The sequence below is a fragment of the Chelonoidis abingdonii genome, chromosome 6 (genome assembly GCF_003597395.2).
Source record: "Chelonoidis abingdonii isolate Lonesome George chromosome 6, CheloAbing_2.0, whole genome shotgun sequence".
NCBI classification, from domain to species: Eukaryota; Metazoa; Chordata; order Testudines; family Testudinidae; genus Chelonoidis; species Chelonoidis abingdonii.
The window spans coordinates 93,094,764-93,102,206 of NC_133774.1; the positions used below are offsets into that span (position 1 = coordinate 93,094,764).

Here is a 7,443-nt window from a genome sequence, read left to right on the forward strand (position 1 = left end):
AGTTTAGCAAACTGATAAGGGATATAAAAGAAAACATACTGGTATGTACAAATATTTGAGAAAGAAGGTTATATTTTTAGCTGAGTGCAGAATGTGGTTCCGTGGGTAAAAGCAGTTGGGAAACTGCACCCTGGGTTTTTATCCTGGCTCTGAGATGAGAGTGGGGGTCATTATCTGCTCTTATTAAACCTGAATTTGTTCCTCCAGTGTCTTGTTTTTGTCTGCATGCCAGATAGATTGCAGGAGTGCCCTTTTTTTCCTGCAGTTAACTGTTTTGGGGCAACTCCATATGTTAATGCATCAATTTTAGGTGTTAACCTGCTCAATTTTAGTTTTTGACTTTGAAATACCTTTTTATTCACTCCCCTGCGATTGAGTCTCAGCTCCTGTCTTGTAATGTGCTCTGTGAATGGTTCCATTTTTTTCCTTCATTTGATTTACCAATTCAGTGAAAGTATGGTGTGCTACTTTTTCCATCTGTGCATTTACTTGTCCTGTTCTGACTGGCACCAGCCTAGGTCCCAGTTTAGGTTTTACCAGAACCTGGCTTTTATTATAAGGTGGTGGTTGCAATGCAGTGGACCTATTTCATCCTTTAATTTTGCAAGGGCCACCTTTTTCCATTTCTGTCCCCATTCTTCAGGCACAGGGTAGCTACCTGAAGCCTGCTGTTGACCACAACTATTTATAATGGAACGGCACATCTCTTTTTTGTAGGTTTCTTACAGCTGTTTTCAATGATTTATTCTGTTCCTGTGCTGGTTGTCTCTCGGCTGTTTGGTGGGGTGTGGGAGCATTCCAGGGCTGTGTAGCTTCTTTTGATTCTTTTAACTTTCTTATTGTCAAATGAAGCACAGTAATAGTTTCCCGCAGAGTCTGCAAGACATACTATGAATATCCCCTGACAATGGATGCAGCTCAGTCAGTGGCGGGACTCTCCACTTCCCCTTAGACTGGACAAAGACATCCACTCAGGGATGCATTCTTATAAACAGGTACCAACAAGTTACACATCACTCCTGACCCACTGAGGAACAACCCCTCTACATAGCAAGGTACTGCCTCTCAGCTTGTACGTGTTGGTTTGAACAAAACAACTCTATCCATCATATTACCTTTTGCTCCTGTCTTTAGGATGGGTCAACCTGTTCCTTGTTATCTGTGTGGATTGTGCAAGTACTGGAGGGCTCTGGTACAACCCTAGCATATGTTTATATCTCTAGTGTCCAGTACCTTTTAGGTATGTATATTTTTGCAACATCAGCCCTTTCCTTGCCAGCTTCTGAGAGCAGGGCCTGCCTCTGGCTCACAGCTCAACTTTGCTTTATGTTAGCAAAGTCTTGACCATTACTTTAGTTCAGACCTTAGGCCTCATACTGGGCCTCTGATATAAGAGTTTATGTCTCAGGCCCTCATCTTACTACACAGGGTTGGTGGAAAGCAGGGTTTGCTGGCTTTGCAGAGTCTTTCAAGCAGTCACAAGCTGCAATTAAACATAAACCACTGGCAGAGGGGTACAGGGTTGGTGGAAAGCACAATCACCGTTTTACCCATGGAAATAGGAGGCTGGGTGTTCACCTCCCCATTCCCCTGTTGCTCATCACAAATCTCCTGTACAAGCAGAGGAGCCCAAGAAGTGCTATCATTGTAAGTACACTGAGCACCTTAGGAATAAATGTCCTTGGCTGAGTGGGAACAGGCAGGTAACACAAAGCTGCTGTTTCTCAGAGTGCAGGGGTATCCCAGAGTGCTGCCTCTTTCCACGCAGGATTTGTAAAGGTTGCTTCTTCACAACCAAGCAGGGAGCATATGCATGCTGTTAAACTTAATGACAAAGTACTCCAATGATGGAAAGACATTCGTGCAGAAAATTCTGTGGTCAGGAGGGACCTGATCCAGGAGAAGGATTTGTTACCAGGAAAAATGGCAGAATTAGAACTGGTGGGAGGTTACAAAGTCCTTGCACCTTTAGCTAGCTAAGGTACACATGGAAACTGATGATTTGCAGGCTGAACTGACTGTTGCAGCAGTGACACACAATTTTGTACCATTTCTACTGGGGAATGATTTCTTTGGTGTGGCAGAATCTGTCCCAGGGTTTGTCAGCAGCAAGAAGGAATCTTGTGCTGAAAGCTCCAGAGGGGAGGGTGGTCACATATTCTGCTGGGGAAATGAGAGTGTCTCTTTAATTCCTCTGTAACAGTGCAAAATGCAGCTTTGGGGGAGGGGCGGTCAAAAGCAGTTCCTGTAGCCCCAGGGCTCAAGACAAGTCCCTGGGAGAGGGGCTGGATAGAGCCAGCTCCTGTCTTGTTATCGCCCTAGGGGGAGGAGAATGTTGCACCTTGTAACAGGGAGGCTGTCCCAGCTACTGACTGCCAGGAAGTTTCAGATTAGCAGGGGACAGGTCCTGACCTGGGGTGCACAGAGACGTATATTCCAAAGATGGAAGTTGGGGTCCTGGTGACCACTGATCGAGATACAAAAGGAGCACTTAAAGACGATAAAGCTATTGGGGAGAAACTAAATGGATTCTTTGCTTCAGTCTTCACAGCTGAGGATGTTAGGGAGATTCCCAAACCTGAGCCGGCTTTTGTAGGTGACAAATCTGAGGAACTGTCACAGATTGAAGTGTCACTAGAGGAGGTGCCGCTTTTGGTAATGGTTGTTGTGACATCCTCCTGTGGGGTTGGGGTGGGCTATTCTGAGGAAACTGTCACTAGATTGAAGTGTCACTAGAGTATGTTTGGAATTTAATGATAAACTTAACGTTAAAAACTCACCAGTGGACCAGATGGCATTCACCCCCAGAGTTCTGAAAGAGAACTCAAAATGTTGAATGTTGCGCAATACTTATTAAACTCATGGTTTTGTAACCCCTGGTTCCTTTAAAATCAGCTTCTGTATACCCAATGACTGGATAGATAAGCTAATGTGAACGCCAGACATTTAAAACAGGGTTCTAGAGCGTGATCTCCTGGTGCAAGTACGGACCAGTAACGTCTAACGATCAGTACCCGGGAAAAGATTAGCTTGAAACAATAGTAAAGAATAAAATGTTCAGACAAATAGAAAAACATAACTGTTTGGGCAACAAGTCAACATTTGTTTCTGTTAAAAGGGAAAGCTCGTGTCTTACTAATCTATTAGAGTTCTTTGTAAAAGTGTCTCAGCAAACATTGTGGACAAGGGGATCCAGTGGACTATAGGATGGGTACTTAGATTTCCAGAAAGCCTTTGACAAAGGTCCCCTCACCCAAAGGCACTCTTTACGTAAATTAAGTAGTCATGGGATAAAGAGGGAAGGGTCCTTTCATGGACTGAGAACTGGTTAAAAGAAAGGGAACAAACGGGTAATGGAATAAATGTATTGAAATTTCTGCAGAACTGGAGAGGGGGCGAACTATTGGTGGTGGTTCCCCAAGGGTCACAGTCGTAGGACCAATCTCTATTCAACTGTATTCATAAATGATCTGGAGAAAGGGATAAAAGTGAGTGAGGTGGCAAAGTTTGCAGATGCATATGTTTTGGAATTAATTGATGAAACTTAACGGTTAAAAAGTCACAGGACCAGATGGCATTCACCCCAAGGAGTTCTGAAAGAACACAATGTGAAGTTGAGGAACATTTAACTATGGTTTGTAACTGTCCTTTAAAGTGCGGCTTTACCCCAATGATGGAAGTTAGTAATGTAATGCCAGATATTTAAAAAGGCTCTAGAGGTGATCCTATGGTAAGGCTACATATCTATTACTCTAGAGTGATGTTTATGAAACTGAATGAAAGCGCGCATAGTAGTTGTAATAAATGTGCAGACATATAGTTATTTGTGGATGTCACTTGTTTCTGCTTAGGGAAATCTGATAGTATGTCGATTGTTCTTAAAATAATCTATTAGTTATCTCTCTCTTAAGAGAGAGATAACTAATAGATTATTTTAAGAACAATCGACATACTATCAGATTTCCCTAAGCAGAAACAAGTGACATCCACAAATAACTATATGTCTGCACATTTATTACAACTACTATGCGCGCTTTCATTCAGTTTCATAAACATCACTCTAGAGTAATAGATATGTAGCCTTACCATAGGATCACCTCTAGAGCCTTTTTAAATATCTGGCATTACATTACTAACTTCCATCATTGGGGTAAAGCCGCACTTTAAAGGACAGTTACAAACCATAGTTAAATGTTCCTCAACTTCACATTGTGTTCTTTCAGAACTCCTTGGGGTGAATGCCATCTGGTCCTGTGACTTTTTAACCGTTAAGTTTCATCAATTAATTCCAAAACACCACCAAATGAAATTAATGGGCAGCAGGTTTAAATCAAATAAAAGGAAGTTATTCTTTACACAGAGCACAGTCAACCTGTGGAACTCCTTGCCTGAGGAGGTTGTGAAGGCTAGGAATATAACAGGGTTTAAAAGAGAGCTAGATAAATTCATGGAGGTTAAGTCCATTAATGACTATTAGCCAGGATGGTTAAGGAATGGTGTCCCTAACCTCTGTTTGTCAGAAGGTGGAGATGGATGGCAGGAGAGAGATCACTTGATCATTACCTGTTAGGTTCGCTCCCTCTGGGGCACCTGGCATTGGCCACTGTCGGTAGACAGGATACTGGGTAGATGGACCTTTGGTCTGACCCAGTACAACCGTTCTTATACGTATGTTCTTATATAGTTAGCAATATTGCACCCCAACACGTTTTCAGGCACCCAGAGACCAGGAACCCAGAACCTTGCTAGGACACCTATGAATGACATCATAGGGTTTAAAGCTACTGGAATGGTGTGTGACCAGAGACAAACAGGGATTTTACATGTACTGCCTCCGCCATGGACAGTGTCTAAGACTCTGGCAGTAAGTTCAGGAGGAGGGTGTGATGTTATTGACATAAACTGTGACCTATGGTTGCACCAGGTCTTGTACAGAGGAGGTCAAATGGAGTGTCTGTGGAAAGATTGTAGTTTGCTGGTTATATTATGCTGTCTGTATGTGTGCATCATTTTTGTATTTGAGGTTATGAATATTGGCTATGTACTTGTATCCCGATGTGTTTGATTCTAAGTAGCCTCAGTGAAGCATTTGGTCAGCTCTTGAGAAAGGACGATTCTCAGTAAGTGCCCAGTCAAGAAACACTTAACTGACCATGGAATTTGGGACACGCCAATCCACATTTGAGCTTTCCTAGGAACATTCAAACTAACGTGTAAACAATGGTGTCGGCCCACAAAAAGCTAACTCATTCATGGACATGTGACTTGGCTGGTGGCTACAAACTCCATCTTTGTTGCTGTGACTTTGCACAAAAGAACAAAGGAGTTTCTGCCCACAAGAGAGAGAATATAGAAGGCCCTGGAAGCCTCTCCATTTGGTCTTCAGCTGGCTTAAGAGATGGCCTCTTCACCTCAAAGTGATGCCTGTAAGAAACTGGAACAAAGGACAATAACTATGGGGGTGTCTTAGTGATTGCTGGACCCAGACTAGGAAGGAGTCCAGTCTGTGAAAGAAGCTTATTGGAACATCTCTGGGGGTGAGATTTCATCTGTAATCAGTTTCTTAAATATATTAGGCTTAGACTTGCGTGTTTTGCTTTATTTTACTTGGTAACTTTCTTTGTTTTGTCTGTTATTACTTGGAACCACTTAAATCCTACTTTTTATACTTAATAAAATCACTTTTTGCTTATTAACTAACCCAGAGCAAGTAATTAATACCTGTGGAAGCAAACAGCTGTGCATCTCTCTCTGTCGGTGTTACAGAGGGTGGACAATGTATGAGTTTACCCTGTATAAACTTTATACAGAGTAAAACAGATTTATTTGGGGTTTGGATCCCATTGGAACCTGTCTAGGTGCTGGAGACAGGAGCACTTCTTAAGGTGTTTTCAGTTAAGTCTGCAGCTTTGGGGCACGTGGCTCAGACCCTGGATATGTGTTGGAGCAGACTGGCATGTCTGGCTCAACAAGGCAGGGTTCTGGAGTCCCAAACTGGCAGAGAAAATGGGCTCAGAGATAGTCTCAGCACACCAGGTGACAGTCCCAAGGGGGTCTCTGTGATTGAACCTGTCACAGAGGTCAGAGATGCATGCAGCCAGGAACTCTTTTCTACCCCAGAGGAGGCTAGCAAGTCACAGCAGTCTGATGTTGGCGAAGCACCAACAGGAGCAGAGGCCCCAGGTAAGTGGATTTGATTTTGGGAATCGCTGAGGCTAGTTGTTGGGGGCAGGAGGGTTGCAGAAAGCAGGCTTGTCTCTGTATGATGCACGTACCACCACATGCCTAGTCTGAGCAGCAGAACAAGCTGTTGATTGACTCCCTTGCTTCACAGGAATCTGCCTCAGAAATCTCCAGGAAACTCTCGTGGAGATACTGGGCAATCCACTGCCACAGGTTCTTTGGCAGAGCTGCTTTGTTTCTTGCTCCATTAACAGTAACTTTCCCGCACCATTGTGCTGTCAGTAGGGTGGGGAACATTGCTGCACACAGGTGAGCCACATAAGGGCCAGGGCGGAAACTGCAGTCTTCGAGAAGACCCTCCCTTGATTCCCTGCTCACCCTCAGCAGTGAAATATCTTCCATAATGATCACATCCTGTGGAAAATGTGGGGACAGGAATGATTATCAGGCCCCTTACAGTACTGGCTGCCCTCAAGAGCCATGTGTCCAGTGTATAGCAGAGTCCAGGAACATTGAGGACTTTCTGCGTGACATTATGATGCACTACATGGCTGAGAAACAGGAACTGAAGGAGTGGTGGGACAGCGAGATGAGAGACCAAAAGAGGAACGTGGCACACCAGAAACTAGCCCTGGAGCGGCTCTTAAACATTATGGAGTGCGAAGTGGACATGGTCCAGGCAATACTAGCACTGCAAACCAAGCAGCTCTGCGCCTGCCCTCCACTGCAGCTGCTGTCGCAAAACTCTTTCCCGTGCACCCCCCAGACACAGCCAACACAGTCTTATCAGCCTCCTAACTCCAGTCTGTACCCACGGCATTCCACTCCTCTCTCCTCCCAGTCCAGCAGTGTGAACTCCCACTACCACTGCACTCAACACTCATCCGTCAGCAGTTTGACCCTGCTGAAGTAGACTACCCACTGCATTGTACTCCAAAGGAGAATGTTGGATATGATCCCTGGACATACATAAATCTGTAGCCGTCCCGGGACCCAAACTCCTCCTGGGACTTTCCCTTTCCACCATCCCCCTCAGTGTTGATGTGTTTTTTTGTTTGACTCTCTCCTCTGGTTGTTGTTTTTTAATAAAGAATTGTGTTGGTTTGAAATCAGTCTTTATTCTATAATTGAAAGCAAACAGATCCCTGCAAAGCAACAGACAATTATGTTAAATCTTCATATTGCATCGTCCGCACCAAAATCACAATCACCTCCTAGCAGTACAAGCACTGCACTCCAGAGCATAGCAACAAATATTAG

The 7,443-nt window shown here is 44.1% G+C and overlaps 1 long non-coding RNA gene across 1 annotated transcript; it reads left to right on the plus strand.

The window, feature by feature from the left end:
- Nucleotides 1-1,550: 1,550 nt before the first annotated feature.
- Nucleotides 1,551-5,700, plus strand: LOC142047060 (uncharacterized). Its single transcript, XR_012656204.1, has 2 exons — nt 1,551-1,651; nt 5,076-5,700. It is a non-coding gene; the product is annotated as an uncharacterized LOC142047060 (long non-coding RNA).
- The last annotated feature ends 1,743 nt before the right edge of the window (nt 5,701-7,443 follow it).